A 19405-nucleotide genomic window follows, 5' to 3' on the forward strand; every position below is an offset into this window, starting at 1 on the left:
GTGTCCCGCTAAGCAGGAGCCCTGTGCCGAGAAAAACGCGCCTCCGGGCGTGGTCAGCGTAACGTTGGCGGCGGATACCACTAGTCCCCCTGAGAGGTTTTAATCGTGCGTCCAGCAACTGAATTCCCTTGATCAAGCCTCCAGATCCTATCAGTGTCACAGCGTTGTTCCCATCCTCAGAAGCAGCAGCCACTCTGAATTCCCTGAGATCTTGAGAAAGACTATTAGGAGAATTCAAGCCTTCCCTAGAATGAGCCTGACGTGAAAGAGTTTCTTAACAGATTGATGCAGTTTGTATTTCAGAGTCCTCCTGAGGCAAATCCTGTCACAAAGCCAAGAGAGTAGGCCCAGCCTAGACTCCGTTGGTCTCCGACAAGTGTGGACGGGCCAGCCGTTGGCCCGGATGTGGCCTGTGCACGTCCCTATATATATCGGGAGCTTTGTTAAGATCTATGTACAGTATTCTGATGCAGAGATTACATTATTTGCAAAGATCACACGGTTAAGTGAGTCACCATAATGGTTGTGTTTCAAATGTGTGAGGGGCTAATTAAATTCATCACTGACTTTGCATATTGTAGATACTCCAAAAGTACACATTACGATATTCCAAATAATTGACATCTCCTTTATGTGGATTTTAAAACTGTTTACAGGGTATCCTTTATACTGTCCACAACTTTAGTTTCCACATGATCAAATATATTGTAATAAAAATTTACAAGGACTAAATGAAATGGCTTCTGCGAGATGATCAGAAGGATATAGTAAAAAGGTCTAATGGCCTTCTCATATACTATGCAATCAGTCAAAGAAACAGATATGAAAGTAACTAGGCCCCTTTAGCTTGGCCTGACTGCTGCTTTTGTTTTGTGTACTTGTCACGGATAAAGGTGGTATACAGCAACTAGATAGACAGTGCATGAGAAAGCGTAGAGAACAGGTGTGTGTTGATTCAAACGGGGCACACATGAGATAAGTGATAACTAAGTTAAGGACCCACAACAGGTGTTGGCGAGAACATATGAATCAGCCTTTTCAAGAAACCTATCACAAGTGGTAATTTGAACAAAGACAGCTGATTAACAAGGGTAAAAGACAGAGAGGGCTAATTAGTAACATTTAACTGTTTCACCAGGAAGGCTTTGCTGGGATAAAGAAAGAGAAAATAAAAGTAGGTCAGCTAATTGTGTCTATAGAGGCTGGATGTTGTGTAAGAAACACCACACAAAATTTTTTCCCAGTGTCTTGAATAAACAGGTTTGGTGGAGGGATGCCTTGTTGCCAATGTGACCAGCCACTTCGCAAGGTAGATCTCTCAATCTTCACGCATGAAGATGTAGGTTGTGCAGGCTCATGGGCCTGTCCTCCCGAAGTGGCAGCCAATCATAGGACAGATGCTCGGGCAAGAAATCCGGTTACACCAATTTTTTTTTGCAAAGTCTGGAGCAACTTGACCTGGGCTCTCTCATTTCTGATCCTCTTCAGAACCTAAGGCAGGAGAGTAAGAGGTGGGAAGGCATTTTGGAGTCCCAAGCTCCTATCCAAGCAAAAGAAGTCTCAGAGTGAGAACCACCTTGAGGACTCCTACTCACAAAACGTGGAAACTGGGATTTCACTTTGGGGACAAAAAGATCTTGCCTGGGTCCTTCCTACTGCTGGGTGCAGCCGCTATTTATGATCTGCTAGAAAACATCAGCGGAGTTAGTTTGCCTTAACGTTTTAAGATCATGCAAGTTGTTGCACAATCAGGGAGATGCCCTCATTAATCACTTCCAGAGGCGCAGAGCCTCTTGGCACTGGGCATATGAATCCGGTCTGCCATGTTTGATATGAAACTATGTTTGTAGTATTGTGTACGAGCACACGCACATCCCCTCCTTGATGGATGGGAGGAATATGTTTAGTGCCAAGCGAATTGCCTGCAACTCCAACAAGTTGATGTGGAGACAAGTTTGCGATAGAGATCAAAGTCTTCTGATCTCCAACTCTCCCAGATAGCCTCCCCAACCCAACAACAATGCATCTGTCACAACCATTAATTCAGGGTGGGGTAGGAAGGAGGGTCTGGCAACGGTCCAACTGCAGCCACCACTGCAGATCTTTCGCAGTCTCCTCCAACACCTGGATTGAATCATTAAGGTTCCTTTGGAGCTAACAGGCACATGCATCAATATTGCTTTTTGCGATTCCTTATTTGCGAAAAATAAGTTATCGCAATTAAGGAATTGCAAAATGCAATGCATGAAGAAATCGCTAAATAAATTGCGATTTCTTAATATTCCTTAATTGCGACTCGCAAATTGCGAATCGCAATTAAGGAATACCTCCCCATTCATTCCTATGGGCCTAGAGGCCCATAGGAATGAATGGGAAGACATTCTCAATTTGCGATTAGCAATTAGCGAATCGCAAATTGAGAATGCGATTTTAAGGGTGCAGGGGTGTCCAAAGGATACCCTGTTGCACCCCTGAAATCCATCTGTGCACATATGTTGTGCACACACATGCCCTTAGGGCATGTGTGTGCACAACATGAAACTTTGAAAAATGCACAAAAGTGCATTTTTCAAAGTTTTCGCAAATTACCATGAGGTTCAACCTCATGGTAATTTGCTCCCCCTAATAGCGAAATCGCAAAGTTTCATGCATTGTATTTAAGGAATCGCAAAATGCGATTCTTTAAATGCAATCGCAATTTGAGAATTCGCAAATATTTGCAAATTCTCAAATTGCGAGGGCCTTCATGCATTCCAAAAGCAGATTTTGCGATCGCAAACAGCCGATTTCTGCGATTCGCACCGTTTGCGATCGCAAAATCCTTTGATGCATGTGCCTGTAAGCCCCTTGAGCGTTCAAATCCCACGGCAAAGCCCACGTGTAGCACCTGGCGTGGCGCATAAGCAGAATACAGGAGGTCAAAAAGCTATGATCCGCTGTCACTGACACCTAACAAACGTTGACACATCAGGATCACAGCCCAAATGTCCAGGAGAAGTTGAGTCGGAGGGAAGGCACGTAAAAGCACTGTGTCTGGTATTGCTCTAATTAACAAAATCGTTGTGGTTCTTTGGTACTTTGATGGAAGACTCCAACGATGTCAATGGGTCGGCCATAGTCTTGTGGTTTACCACCGCAAGCCCGCCTTCAGTAGCCAGTTGACTAGGTATGGGAAGACTGGTACTCCCAACCTCCACAGATGGGCAGTGACCGCCACTATCACTTTTGTGAACACTAAGGGGCACCTGTAAGGCTAAAGGGAAGCACAGAGAACTGAAAGTGCCCTTGGCCTACCTGAGACTGCAGGTGGCATCTGTGGGACTGCAGGACGGGGGGGGGGGGGAGGGGTGGAAATTGGCATCTTTCAGATCCAACACAACCATCCAGTCTGATTGATCCAGGGCAGACAGGACTTGGGCCAGGGTGAGTGTTTTGAACTTGCCCTGCCAAAGAAGTTCAGAGACTGAAGATTGAGGCAAGACTGGAAACCTCCGTTCTTATTCGGCACCAGAAAGTACCGAGAGTAACAACCAGTACTGATCTCCGATGCCGACATGCTCTATATTGCCTTGTTGGCAAAGATAGCTGGAACTTCTCTTCGGAGTATGGACAAGTAGGCATAGATTTGTCGGAGACATGTTGAGGGGGTAGTGTGAGAAAAAAGGGATTATTATATGGTGTGGTAATAAACTCGCAAACCCCTCTTAGGTCTATTCAGACTTGCCTGCAAAACCTTAGCTCAATCCTGGGTAGCTGTGGCTTTAAGCAGTCAGGCGTTGTCACAGGAACAAGTGCAAAGCATTTAGAAGTGCCAAAGCAGTTTAATAAGATAGACACACAACACAAAAGAAATTCAACACCAATTTATAAAATATAGCTCTTATTTGTATGAATATTTAGACCCCAAAATGAATAAAATTCACTGGAGGGTTCCGTAGATATAAATTATTAAGCAAATAATAAATCACTGTTGTTCATTCATATTGCAAATAAGCATTGGCAACTACTCAGTTAGCGGTTATTTGGAAAAATGTGAAACGGTTGTCAAGTTGAAGACGACTACTCTGGCTGGTCTGGGTGACCAACTCCGGCATGGAGTGAGTCACAATGGGCCAATAAGGCTTGACAGTACAATTACCTTGCAGTCAAGGCAATCTCCAGTCCAATTCCAGGTGTTTTGGAAGAACTGCCATATACATCAATGGAGTGGTCCTGATGCAATTGATACAGGATGCTGATCCAGTGATGAGGGCCTTCCTAGGTCACCCCTCGGTTCACGAACATGGTGGGGGGACTTTAGCCACAGGGTTGATGTCCCTCAAAGTCCAGTTGAAGTCCTTTCACAAACCAGTTGCCACTAGTCTTCGGTTTCAGTGAAACCAGAGGTACCCATCAAACTGAGACTAGTGTCACCAAACTGCACTGCGATTACTCTCCTGGGTCCAGCACTCTAAGTGCAACTTTTGAGCATTGAGACTTGATCTCCCAGGCTGTGCTTTGGCAGTCGGCCGCAGTCAGACAGTCTTAGCTACCAACTCACCAAGGGATGCTTCTTCAGCTTTTGTGGCCCTGTAGCTCTAACAGGAAGTTTGCCACCTGACTCCTGGAGTCACTTGTTCTGTCTGAGGCTCGGCATGATTTTTCCTCACACAGGGCACCACAAACACAGTCTTTCCTTGCTAGCCCAAGGAGGAATCAGTACAGTCGAGCCTCTCTTTGTTTGGTTCAAGGCTAGTCCTTCTTCGGTCCACTATTCAGTAAGACATTTTATGAGGTATGGGGGATAGGGGTGTACATTTTATGCCCAGAGTTTGCCCTCTGGGGATACGTTGACTATGTGCTACCAATGTGCTACCAGGTCCCCTCCCGCTTGATGATGACTTCCTGCAAAGTATGGCACCTAGCTATCCCGGAATGCAATATTTTGCCCACTCCCAAGATGACACAACCCCTCTCTTGTGTGGAGCTTGGTAGCCCACCCTAGAAATGTGGCTACCTGAGGGTTACACACCCATAGGAAAACTGATTTGCCAACTGTTTCCCCCCTCTGTTTGCCGACACCAACCTGTTTACCAGAACAAAACAGCAGCATCTCTCGTGTCCGTAAACAATTTGCTCTTCAAAGGCAGGTTCTGCTTTGATGCTTGCCTTTTGGGCTCAAAACCTGTTGTGCCTTCCTGCCAGGAAAATATAACACCTCTTCCAACTGCAGGCTCTTTGTGTTCCTTCCTAAGAGTAGCTCACACCACACCCCTGGAGGGCAAAACGCTGACTTGTGGCCAGCAACCATAAACAGTCACTGGAAAACTTTTAGGCATCCGAGTGGCAACTTTTTAAAGTTGCAATTTACCCAGAAGTGGTATTAAATTCGATGTTGGCATCAAGTCGAGTTTAATTCAAGGATTCTTTTGATACCTTTAAGTACCAACTTTAGTTGTCCCATTCAGAAGTGAGCATAGCTGAGCTGTCAGCGTGTAACCTGATACTTGCTAATAGAGTACAGTTATGGGGTTTTCAAGTGCAAGAACATGTAAAACACACGTTCCACCTTTTTAATAAATAGCACTCTGCCTCAGGACTCTATAGACCTGCCTTAGGTGTGACATATCAAAAATGAAGAGCTGGACTTTGTCATCAGATTTAGTGGGCGAATTAGCAGTTGGATAACAGCTTGCGGCCACGCAATGGCAGGTTGGGAGTCTTACTTTGTCACACTTGTGGTGGCACAATAAGTGCTGCAGTCCATGAGAGACACTTTAACCTACAGGCCTGTGTCCCACTGGTACCATATTCTAGGGACTTATAAGTAAGTTAACTTAGGCCAATTATGGGTGACCCAATCAGACATGTTCCTTTTAAGGGTCAAAGCACTGGCATATCTGTCTGGTTAGCAGGCCTCTGTGCACCTTCAGAGTCGAAAAACCAAGAGCTTCAATCCAAAACTTTGGGATGATCATGCAAACAGAGGTTTTTCTAATAGGGTGACAGAATGAGGAGGGAGGAACCATTCTGCACAGTCTGGAGCACTCAAGGATCGGTTGTGATGCTCCTCCACCCAAAGAGATAAAAGGTGATGTGACTCCTACCGGGCGATTGTGTGGCACATCGAGCAACTTAAACCAGTTTTGCGGCTGCAGTGCGGTGGCTGGGGATTGTATAGTACATTGCCTCAGGAGGCCTGGATGCTGATGGCCATGAAAGGCGTGGAAGGCCTGTTGCTGAAGAAACGTTTAGTGCTGCCTCTGCTGGTAACCACTTACGAAGCCTTAAAATGGGCAAAAAGGCTGGGTGGAACTGCTGTGCTGATTAAGCCAAACAGAGAGAGCACTTACACCTTACTATCTTTCAAGTGTTCCAGGACTGAGCCTGCCTTGTCTCCGAAGAGACGAGTACCATCAAGTGACATGTCCATGAGCGACTGTTGGATGTCACTTGAAAATCTGGTGGAATGAATCAGAGCATGATGCCGGACCACCACATTTGTCCTAGCTGCTCCACCCAACCAGTCAGTAGTGTCCAGACCTGATCTAATGGAATAGTTTGCTGAGTCTTTGCAATCTTGGATAAGGTGCTGGGCAGAATGTCACCTATGAAGGCTGGCAAGGTCTCTGCCACCGTGACCCACAGTGTGTGGTAGCATCTCCCTAGGAGGCAGCTGGTGTTCACTGACCAAAGAGTTAGGCTAGCAGCTTAGCAAAGGCCTGCTTGCATTTTGATTCTCTGTCTGGTGGGGTGGTAGGAAAAACTTTGGGATTCAAATGACTAGCAGAGGCCTGTTCCACCAGACTTTCTGGGGAGGGATGCTGTAGTAGAAAGACAGAGGGGCATATTACCAACAAGTAGCGATATTTATCGCTAAATAGGCTTAGCGACGATTTTTTTTTATCGCTGGATATGTTAGCGGAGAAAACATGCTATTAGCAACGTTTTTCTCCATTGTGCTAAAATATCCAGCGATGGCGGCAAAATGCGTGAATATCGCTGAGAATACAGCCATATTTACGCATTAGCGACGAAATGCTCTTAGCCATGTTATCCAATGGGAGGTGGATAACATGGCTAAGGACTGGTCTGGGTAAGTGTTAGTACTTGGAGATATTCATGCTTAGCGCAAATATTTCCAACGCTACGCCTGCCTTGCTAATAGGCGATAGCGACGTTAGCGACTGCTTTCAGTCGCTAACTGGTTGGGTACGCCCACTTTGCATGTCATTAGCGATAAACATCGCTGACATGCAAAGCGGGCCCCAAACCGCTCGCTATCGCCTAAAAGCTGTCGCTAACATCAGTTAGCAACAGCTTGCCAATAGGGCGATAGAATTATCGCCGCTTAGCGGTCGAAAACGGCCGCAAAATCGGCGATAATTGCCTATCGCCCCCCTTGGTAATATGCCCCAGGGTCCCCCCGAGCTGACCTGTGCAACCTTGAAATCTGCCTATTTACTGGCTAGGTTCTGTTTTTTTCCAGGAGGCCAACAGTTTGTCTGCGAGGGCCTCATTAAATGAGAGAAGAGACTCCTGTGCTCTTTGTCCTGGATGACGTTAAACAGCACAGGAGCCCTGAGCATTTTAGTTTTCAACTCAGTGGTGGGTAAAGTGAGGTACAAGGCTTCTGTAGTTTTCCTAATGACAGTTGCAAGAGGGGAAGACTCTTCAGTAGCCACATGTGGAAGGGGTGAGTTAATGCCAGTGTTGGGTGATGTGTCCAATCCCCTTGTGTCTTGCAAGTCTGGGAATAGTCTTCATCATCATAGATATTGTTGGTGTCATCCTCATCATCGGCATCTTCATTTTGTTGTGGAAGCAACTCTGTATCGGAACATGTGTGTAAATGAGTTTGACGCGACATTGGTGGAAGTTGCTCCGGAATTCGCTTTGGAGTCCGAAAGGATAAATCGGCTCCCCATTGGAGTAAGTGGTGTCAGTGCCAACTGCAATGCTTGGGGATGGGCGGAGGGTTGTGGCTCCACAAGAGGTGTTGGAGCCAAACATGAAGCCTGGGATGACCTCAGTGCAAGGTTAAGTGGTACAATCGTCAACAACAGGTTCTCTGCCAGACTGACTGGAGACCACCTCGAAATTTGGGGCCTGAAGGACACATAGGAACAAGGGCCTGATTTGGTTACGAGGAGGGAGACCGAGTTCACAGCCTGGAGGTACCCAGTGCATCGCGCAACTGTACAATGGGAGCGATGGGGAGCTGTGCTTCAGCTTCCTGTGTTCATTTGATTTCTTTGACTTACCTGATAATCATTTGTGAGAACAGCCTCAGGAGCAAGAGCACATCTGTGCCCTTGACTAAGGACCAGGTCTTCTTCTGTCACTATTTCAAGATCAGGCACAAATGGCTATTGGATTCATCTATGTGCAGTTGTTGCAGGACGTTGAATCGTGTTTGGAGCCAAAATACCGGAGACAGGCCTGATGGGAGTCAGCCACCGACATTATGTTTTTGCAATCCTCACACGGTTTGAATTCTGGGGTTTTCGTTAGAGGCTTTTTTCCTTGCACACCGGAAAAATTATTTTGAAAAGTACGTGTAAAAACCGAACAGAAGAGGAAGTGAGCTCCGGACCCACATTGAAGGCATCGAACGAAAGGAACTTATGTCAGTGTGCAGAGGTGGCAGCTATGTAGGTCCCCAACACTTTCGGGGCAGAATGGACTTGGCACCGAGCTGCACAAACCACCTACAACAACTGAGGGAGTTGCTGTGTAAATCTTCGAGATCCAGTCTGGCACCTGTGGGTATTCACATGTTGAGGTAACTGTGGTATGAAGTATACATAGAAAAGAGACAAACTTTCAGACGGATGATGGTCAAATTTTGTGGATATGTTTTTAAGCTGCTGGAGTGAGCAGCAGACCTGTGCCTGGGATAAAATCTGTGTTTTCTGGAAAAATCATTCAAGACAAAATATGCAGTGCTCTAAAAGTCTTGCTGTCCTTCATGCCAGTGCAGGTGAGTGAAGGGTGTTGAATGCCTCTTTGATGGCCTGAGCAAATTTGAGGTTAAAACAATCACTACCCAAAGATTTTAATATCACAAAGAAATCTATGTGTCTGTCTTCAGAGTCCTGGGGAAGAGACAAATCTTAAGCTGGGTGTGCCTGAGCATATAAGTAGACAGAGCTACTGAACCGGAGTATTGGTGTACACCAGGTTTTTGTTGATCTGCAGTAAAGCATCTTCATTGGTTACAGAGGTCCAGGTTCCACAAAACGGTCAATTTTGTCTTATGCAAATGAAGTAATTTTGATAGTTGCTCTTAGCTTGACTTTACCATTCCTTTACATATTTATTCCAAGGAAGATAACATTTCAGAACATTTACCTCAGCCAAATGTGGTAGTTACAGCTGCTGGTTTTACTACCAAATGTTGCTGTAATAGCAGTTGACTAAGCAGTACAATTGCCCATCACCAATGAAGGGCTTACTGTTTGGAGTACGTCTCCAACATTTTTAAACTTCTGAATCCAAATGTGGTCTATTGAAGTTAGAACTTACCTGTTAAATATACAAAGTTACATAGCCAGGATAGGTTTGAAGGAACGAGTTGAAAAATCAAGAAGCAGTAAGCCTAGTTCCTGGACTGCTTAATAATTACCATGAATAATGGTCTACATAGGTGCAGGTGGTCCTGATCGTTCTCTCTCTGGACTTAATTTCAGCTAGTAGTTGCAGGTGGAGCACTTCTGCTCAAATCTTTCCTCATCACACTTGGATCCAAAACAAAAGAGAAATCTCAAAAGGGGGGGGGGAGAGAGAGAGAAGGAGGCAAAGAAAGACAGAAATCAGTGGCAAAGGGAGGAAGTTAGAGGGCAAAGAACGCGCAGGAGGGAGCTGAAGGGGTTGCAGTGCCATCTGATGGGTTAAAGATTCATATATATATCAATTCCAAAATGACCCGGCAGCCGCCGAGCTCCGCTATGCTCACAGCCACTTACGGAGGCGGTCCATGTGTGGGTTGCGAGCCCGTAAATCAACTCCAATTTCTGCCGCTTTCACTTTCCAGAAAGACACGGACACTTCTTGATGGAAAAAAAACCTTTATTTTAATTCAAAGGCAACCAAACTCGACGCGTTTCGGGAACTCTCCTCCCTTGCTCATGAGTAATGGTGAGTCATTACTGATAGGTTTTAAATAAACGTGACATTTGCTAAACCAACAGAAATAAAAAGCAGACTGAAACTGCTAAAATATAACGTGATTGACTTCAATGGAAGACAGAGAATTTTATAAATTAAAGACTTTGTTTTGCTTCATAAACATCATAATAGTAAATGCGCTATTAGGTCGATTAAATTGGTGCATTTCAACGTCTGCTTGTAAAATTCTTAAGCGTTTTTTAACAGCGTTCGTGTTTTTCAACAACAAAAACTTTAACAGCCATCCGCTGCCATTGATTTCAATTTTGCAATTATATAACATAAAATTCGGCCGATCTCTCTCTTATGCCAATCTCTATTTATCTTTGCTATTCACTCAAAGGTATCTCGCCCTAGTGCGCTAAATATGCAAACGTGTTATTTCAGACTTCAGTAAATTCAACTCCAAGGCTTCATGCCAAAGTGATTCTCAACGTTAGTCCATTTTTTGTCACCTTCTTATTCATTCAACCTGATTCATAATGAAGGCTCCCAAAATCTCATTTTCCTCTTCTTCTCCTACTCTCCTTTAGAATCTATAAAGAATACACAAATAGTAAATCAACCCACAAAATTCAAATAAAAATACCATTCGATATATATATATACACACATCTTATCATTTGCACTTAACGTTCTATTGTACATATATAAAATGTGCTTCTAACTGCTATCTACTCTGATTCAAGCATGTGAACCTATGCAAGTTCCACTACTGGAGTAAGTAAATATGTTACTTACCTATAACTGTAGTTCTCCAGTATTGGAATCTTTCATAGATTCACATGTGACCCACCCACCTCCCCAGTGAAGCGTACCCTTATTTCCTATCAGTTCAGTATTACATGTGCGCACTGGTGCTTTTAAAATCTGAAGAACTGCAGCTTCACTCAGGAAGGTTTTACTAGGTGCTGTCACTTGATTGGTTGTTTCTTGAGTTTAGTCCTTTTTTAAATAATAACTCAAATATGTTACTAAACAAAAGGGCCTAAGAACTCTATGTTTAATGTCTATTGTCACATTACTATTATAAAGTACCGGGGACTCGCATCTCGATGATAAGGAATGATTCAAGCATGTGAATCTTTGAAAGTTCCAATACTGGAATAATTTAAATGTCTGTAAATGAACTGTACAATGTATTTCAGAATATATCAGTATTAGGAAAGCACGAATGAAGCACATATTTCTATAACTCTTAAGTGTGGTGTAAACAAATATTTTAATACGATCAAAACAAATCAGTACACTGTGTGATGCCATTTTCACATATCATTTGTGCACTGTATAGTTTTATCAGTAAAACTATATGTTCAAATGTAATGGTCATTTCAATTTAAAATGTGTTGTCTGAAATAATAGTCACTAACACACCAACCATGCTCCAATCTACAACACAACACTCCATGCCACTTCACTCTAGACCACTCTACTTCTTTCTACACTAGTACAATCTAGGAAACTCCACTCACTGACACTCCATGACACTTTACTTCACTCTCTGACACTCCACTCAGACACTCTTTGCTCAGTGGCGTAACGAAACTCGAGGAGGCCCTCCTGCAAAAGTACATGTAGAGGCCCCCTTGCCTCTAAACTAGTCAAGAGCTCTCAGGCCTGGGGCTGCCACCCATGCACAGTGTCCCTGGAGTTCAGGGCCCCACATTCTGGGGCTAATTTTAGGCCACTGATAGAAAGAAGATCACATAACTGCATTTTATGTAGATAGCTCGGTGGTTTACTGTTTTTGTCACAGAGAACCTAATGTCATAGATGTTCATGAGTAACAATCCTAATATAGAACAGCGACTTATGAACGGTCATCAAAGAGGCTGCAAATAAAGTGCATGGTATATGTTAGGATGTTATATGTTCTTTTTATCCTCGTCTTTCCTTCTCTATTCCTAATGTTGTTAAAAAGGGTTTGTTTGGGTGGATATACATTCTTATTACTAAAGCCAACCCCAAGCAGAGCTTTAAAACAAGTAAAATGCATGTGGGAGAGGGGCTATGGAGAGATGGGGGCACGGTTGGGGGGTGAGGAATCCATGGAGAAGGTGGTCATTGTGGGGGGGCATCAAAAATAATTGGCCCACTGGTTGCCACCAGCACTATAGCCGACCCTGAGCATCAACTTGTGTGAGATCAGGTCTGTGCAGCTATATATGAAGAAAATACACATTCAAGTCTGTGAACTTTGAGAGGTGTAAATAAAGCGGCAGGATTAGCAACATCCAAACAGAGATGCTAAAGCCAAACTAGAGCTGTGCAGTCTTAAACATGTGAGTCTTGCCACCTGGACCTGGGGGAAGCCGGGGCAGACACGAGACAGAAATGCAGGAGAACAGGGGGCTGCAGGGGAGAGAAAGAAAGGGCTGCACGAGGCAGGGAGGAATGTAAGAAAGATGGGTGAAGACAAGAGACTGGGGACGCAGGGAACAGCGAAAAATGCGGAAATTATATGGGAATGTGCGAAAGATAAAGGAATGGAAGAAAGGTCCGGATTGCAGGATTGGGCATGGAATGAATGGATGAGAGAAGGCCGGATATTGAAGGGAAGCAGAAATGCATTAAAAAACTGGGGGAATCAGGCGAGAACTGCAGGAGAGAGTTGGAAGTAGTCCAGCGAGAGAGTTACAGAAAAGTCGGAGAAAAGCCCAGGAGAGGCAGATATAAAGGAAAGGGGAAAGAAACGTGACAGGAGAGGGAGCGAGGGGTGGGGGGGGGGGGGACGACATGAGATCAAATGAAGAAAATAGAAAAGAGTTCCGAATAACGAATGCAATGTCGGAGAAAGGGAACTTTAATGAGGAAGATTGAATACAGGAGAGGGTGCTGCAAAGTTGATCACAAAGTTGAAGAAATGGTGTGAACTATCTGCCATGGAGACATCAGCACCAATGTAGGCGGTGGCTTCCTGGCTGTAGGAGGGGGTCGGCAAGGCCTGGCCTGCAGCTTCAGTGGCAGGCTCCAGCGAGCGGTAAAAGATCGGGCAAGCTTAGCCAGGGGCTGACAATAATTAAATTAAGGCTGCACGGTCCCGCTCAGCCTGCTCATGCGCACTTTTAAGTGCGCAAAGTGGCATGCGCAGGAGAATGAGCAGCCCCACCCCAACAGTGAAGACTTCGCAGACGCGGCCGTGCGCCATTTACTATGAGGCTGCGGCGAGGTGGAACTACGGCGAGGGTAACGTCAGTTACCTAACTCACATGCCAGATGTGGAGGGGGCCCCTGGTGGAGCGCGTGGCCCCCCGCACCGCGGGGGCTGCAGGGGCCTGTGTTACACTCCTGTCATTGCTACTCCACTCTACTACACAACACTCTATGCCAAACCACTCTACTCCACTACACTTCATGATTCTCTACTCCATGACTCTCTGCCCAGTTACACCCATCCACTCTACTCTACAATAATACAAGCCACACTACTACACAACACTCCACGTCACTCTACTCTATGCCACTAACTTTTAGCCATGCTAAACAGCAGCCACACTGGTGTACAACATGACACACACATTAGCAAAGCCAACAGCTCTTGCATAGGCAGGACTTATTGGCTTTGTCAATGCTTTTTGTTATGAACGAAGATCTTGTTCACTATAACCTTCTAATCAAAGAAGAGGCGGATACCTAGGTATTTATTCAGAGTACACTGACCTTGAAGAGAACTTTGTTAAAGATACGAGTGTTGAAAATTATGTGGTCGAATAAAGGAGTAGTGACAAGTTAGCTACTAATGGAAAGGCCATTCACAGAGTTATGGCGGATTGCTAAGGTTTCCCAGGTGTCAAGGGGCAGACTTAGGTGGCACAGGAGAATTCAGCGGCCTTGTGGTCAATTAGGAACAAAAAAGAAGCATCATTTCCAAAAGGTGGGCCAGTCAGAGGGGAAACCTTCGCCCAATATGTGCCAGGCAGGCGGAGCAGCACTAAAACACTTTTCCAGATTAATCTGCCTCCTGAAGGGCATAAAATGTATTGCAATTCTGGGGCACAAGCTGGTGGTGTAAGCAGTAAATGCAGTCTAGACGCAGGTCAACTGCACAGGACTTTGAGGCCACAAGAATTGCAGGTTTAAACAGTGACATTTAGCCCCCTCTGGAGTTCCACGCCTGAATAGGATTCAGGCTGTGTAATGTAGCTGTTTCAATCTTCAAATGCCAGAAAAACAGTGAGAAATGTCATGAGCATAACTCCTTGAAACAATTTAATCACCGACTGGGGGAAAGTATCTGTGCTGGCTCTCCTCAATTTACTAGTAAGTACTTTGTACACCCCACAATTGGCATACTGGTGTACCCTGTAATTCCCTAGTACATTGCAAAAAAGTACTTAGGGCACTGGTACACCAGGGGTCTCCCATGGGCTGCAGCATTTATTGTGCCGGCCATGGGAGCCCACGCAAACTGTTTCTGCAGGCCTGCCATTACAGCATGCAAGTAATTGTGCGTGCACCTTAGATTTGAGCTCTAGGGTTTCCCTTAAGTCCCAGTGACTGCACTTAAAACATATACGTCACCCCTTAGGAAGGCTTTACAGCCCACAGGGAGGGTGCACTGTTCTAAGTGTGAGGATGCCCCTGCACGAAAGACACCCCCTACAATCACTGGAGTCCGTTCTCTGGCTTTGTAAGTGCAGTGAAGCCCCCAGACTGCTTTGAAGGGTACATTTGGTGCCCTCCTTCCATAAACCAGTTTGACCTGATCAGGAGTCCATTGGCTCCCGCTCTGGAACAAAATACCACAAAGGACAGGGGTAGTGACAACCCCCCTGTCCAGCTCCTACCCTGGGAGGTGCCAAGAGCTCGCCAAGGTGGCCACTTGATTCTGTCATTTTGAATCTTAGATGGGCAGAGGCCCCTGGAAGCATCTGACTGGTTGGGCCAACAGATTAGCGTCCCTTACACCTCCTGATAGATGGGTTACAGCAGAAGTAGTCCTAACTCTTTTCTGGGTTACTTAAGGGCTCCCCTGAGGGTGAATCCTTAGATTCATCTGGACTTCTTATTCAAGAACCAATTGACTTACTGAGAAGATTTATCTAAAGACTCTTCTGCTATTCAGCACTGTACTCTACTGCTGGACCGAGCCAGGAACCATGACAAAGACTGCTTCTAGTAGGAAGACTCCTACTGCAACTTTGTCTCTGTGCTATTCCAGGTTCTGCAACTTCTGTGGCTGTGCATCCTCCTGAGTTTCCCCCAACTCTGCCTGCATCAAGATAGCAAGAAGGAATCTCCCTTGGAGTGAAGGAGTCACTCCCCTGCATCCTCAAGCATCTCCAGGAGGCCGACCGGCATGCAGATGTCCCATGGACACCTTCCTGCTCTGCAAAACAGGTAGTGGTATGTTGTCTCTCCAGAGGCCTGCCTAGTCTTCTCTGCGCCTTGGGAGACTGCAATCCCTCTCCAAGCAAGTGGAACAACATCCCTGTGCACTGCGTTTATTTGCCGTTACCAAGGATTTTTGGTTCTCCTCACCAAAGATCTTCAAGCTCAAAGAAGCCCCAGCCTCTTGCATCACACAGCCCCAAGAGTGACGTACTCCCTGCTTCCTCAGCGACGTGGGCATCCATCTTCGGTGTGCTGCTGAGGCCGTCCTGTGTCTCTATGCCAGAGGGTCCTCCTGGGGTCTCCATCTATTCCTCCTAGCTCTCTTGTTTGCTGAGAGATGGCCCGGACTTACCCTGGCTGGGTGAGTCTTGCAGACTTTGCTGGTCTGCAACTAAGCATTGTTTCCTGCAACACGTCTGTTACGTTAGCCTAGGTGTGTTGGTCAGGATTGCGCGGCGACCAAGAACTACTAAAATGGCCGCCGCTCTAGAACACGCATGTGCAGGGACAGGTCAGGCAATCTAAAGCCCCGCCTTCCCCGATCAGCTGCGCTGTGCGTTCTAGTTGTTGGATTCCTGACGTCTTACCTGAAGCTCTTTCGGTCGTCACGCTCCTCGCGTCGGACTCTGCATTTGTCCAGCGTTTCTCGTGGCGGGTTTTCTTTCCCTGGTGTCCCTTGCATCTTGTTCTGGTCATCAGTTGCCTGCATTCATAAAGTGAAGATAAAAGAAGACAAACACAGTATTGAATTAAGCGGTAACAGCGCTCTGCACGGATTTCTTTATTTAATCTATTTTTCTGTTACCTGATCTCGTGCCCTCACCTCTATAGGAACTTTTGCCACCCTCTAATATTTGAAAGACGCAGTGAGACTATATGCATATCGGAGTGCGACAAGGAGACAAAGAAAAAGAAGCAATATTGTTCCAAGTAATTCCAGCGCATTGCTCTAACATTTTATTTCCAAGTACATGTTTGTCACATACCTGATCCTGTGCTCTCGGCGCTGTGGGGATCCGCTCCGCCCTTTAGGATCTAGGTGAGAAAGCGATACCAGTTTATTTTACCTGAGCTTAAGGAATATTTACTTTTCTTGAACTATACGGGGTGAGCAGGTAGGCACGTATCCAGACCCTTACATATAGTACCTTCCCATACACATAAGGTCCTTTACTTACCTCACTTTATTGTCTTTTCTAGCTCCAGACACAAGCCCCAAACACCATTGTATTACTAACCAGTGTACTGGAGAAGGGATATCCCAAGGTAGGGAAAATAAGATAAAGCAAGTTAACATATGTTTCTATTCTTGTACTTATGTATTGACTCTTTCCTGTTTACAGTTTCTTTCCTTATCCTGACAAGTCCGGAGGTTATCTGAGTCACTGCATGGAAATTTCCCCTTTTTTCCTTGTTTCATTTCCCTTCTTCCCCAGATTACCATTTGCCACCTTGTTTAGTCTCAAGTGCCATTGGGTGATTCGGAGAGGTTGTGGACCTTTGCTTCACATTCATGACATTCCTACGGAAAATATAGGTGAGATTCTTACATGTTGGTGGTCCTGCTGGACACGGACCCTCCTGCATTCTTCAGTCGGCGTGGGACACCTCGTGGACAATTCCTGCATCATCACCTGGGCTCCAGGGCTGCATCTTCAAGACCTTTGTGCTACAGCAAAGTATCCCCTACATGAGCTTGCATCCTGCTCCTGATCCTCCTGGACACCTTCGGTTGTTTGGACTCTGTCCCCTGTCCTTACAGACCAGAATCCATGTTTGGGTTCCACTGACCTGGCCCATAAGACTCTGTAGCCGCCAGACAGCCATGGTCCTCCATTGACTTCAACAGAAGGTTCCGACCCCACTTCGCTCCTATGCACTCAGGCACCCTTTTGTTGGTATCAAGGTTCTCTGGGTATCCAAGGGTGCGGGGTGGGTGTCCACCAAACTCCCCAATTCCAACGGGTGTCCTCTGGGAAGGGTCCTGAGTTCATAAAACTCCAACCTCGACGTCCCCATTTTATCCTACAGATGATGACCCCGGCCTATCACCTCTGCACTCAGATGCCTTGAGAATCCCAGCTACTTATCTTTGGTGGTTTCTTGCTTATCCTGGTCCACAGATCCTTGGGTGGTTGTCTCTTTGGGTACCCACCTCACATTCCCCTCCCCCTCCAATAAGGGGTCCTTGTGATGAGCTTAATTTACCTGTTTTGAAGTATATTCTATTGTGTATTGATATCGCAGGGTAGGAGATATACCAAGATCGTTTTAGTGTTGGTGTATAATAAATACAAGGTATTACTTTATCACTGGTGTGGTTCTTTCTTGTGTGTAGCTTCAATGACTGGTTGTTAATGTACCCGCTTTACACCCTCCTGAATAAACCTTAGCTGCTCTTCACAGCTACCCCTTGAGAGTTTTGGTTATCAGGGACCACGAAGGGTTGCCTGGACTTAGTGCAGGGTGCCTCACCAATAGGTGCACACCATATGCTGAGCGAGCCTCCTACATTGGTGGTGCAGAGTTTGGTATAAAGATTTGTATTGCTTTACCACTTTGACATCAGTGAGGGTTCCACATGAAACCACTACTGACTTGGGAATACATTATACTGGATAGGTAGTGTCTTTTGCTAAACATGTGGGTTAAGTATCAAGGAACTAGCGCAGCCCTTTCTCCAAAACCTTTGGAGGTTTAGAACACTAGGGTAGGGTAGAAACACTTACAATACATTAGTGCCATGCCTTCTAGTAGGGAACCTAGTCAGACTCAGGAGTCTGGGTACAGTGCCCTTAGGAACAGGAACTTAGGACCCTGTGTAAGACTAGAAAACTGAAGACAAGTAGTAACCATACTAGGTATTTTCTCATGGAGTTACTCATTCAAGATGACCTCCAAAATCCTGGAAGGCCACTGGGGAAGGAAGACCTTAGTGAGGGGGGGGGGGGGGGGGGGGGGGGGACGTACAGTGCAATAGGTACTTAATACTGTGGGCTCTGTCACTGGACATGGCCACGAGAAGTCAGAAGAGGTTCCAGAAACACTTCGACACTAGAAATCTTAGCAGGATAGTCCCTCCTTACAAAACTGGGGATGACATCCACAAGTGGGTTACTGCACTAGAGAGGGACTGTAAAGTCCAAAAGGTCCCCTGAAGCCATGGACAGCAAATTATGTGGCTCTTCTTTGCAGACAAAGGCAGAGACAAACTTTTGGCAGTTAGAGAAAAAGATGCTAACAACTATCAGATCTTGAAAGAGGCACTTATTGACAGGTTAGGGCTAACCAGAAGAAAAATAATTCCGAGTCTCAAGAGGAAGATGGGGAGAAACCCAACGATAAGAAGAATGACTCCTCTTCAGGTCCACAAACAATTTCTTCTGGGGGTGGGTCCAAATCCTCCTCTTCTTCTAATAATAATAATGGGAATAAGAAACCTTGGTGCTTTGCTTGTAAAAACTAAGGGGCATAAGGCATCAGATGCTATATGTCCCTGGAAATGCACGAATACTGCTACTACTTCACTTAGTGCCCCTAGCAGTAGCACTAGTAACAGTACTACCTTCAAGGGTGTAGCAGAGTTCACCTTGGGAACTGCAGTGGGCTCTGGACTAGTCAGAGAAGTCACTGAGGCTGTCCTGATATCAGTGGGTGGCATTGATCATGCCACTTTAGCTGCCTGTCCTCCTAATATAAGGAAATTTAGGCACCATCCCCTCATCAATGGTATTGAAGCAGACGCATACAAGGACACAGGTGCCAGTGTCATCATGGCGGCTGAAATACTGGTGTCACCAGAGCAAATTTTAACTGGCCACACTTACCAAGTGACCAATGCTGATAATATCACAAGGTGCCAACCATGGTAGTTGTTACCCTTAGTGTGTGTGTGTGTGGGGGGGGGGTTACTAGTTCTAAA

The sequence above is a fragment of the Lissotriton vulgaris genome, chromosome 10, assembly GCF_964263255.1.
Source record: "Lissotriton vulgaris chromosome 10, aLisVul1.2, whole genome shotgun sequence".
In the NCBI taxonomy this organism is placed as follows: Eukaryota; Metazoa; Chordata; class Amphibia; order Caudata; family Salamandridae; genus Lissotriton; species Lissotriton vulgaris.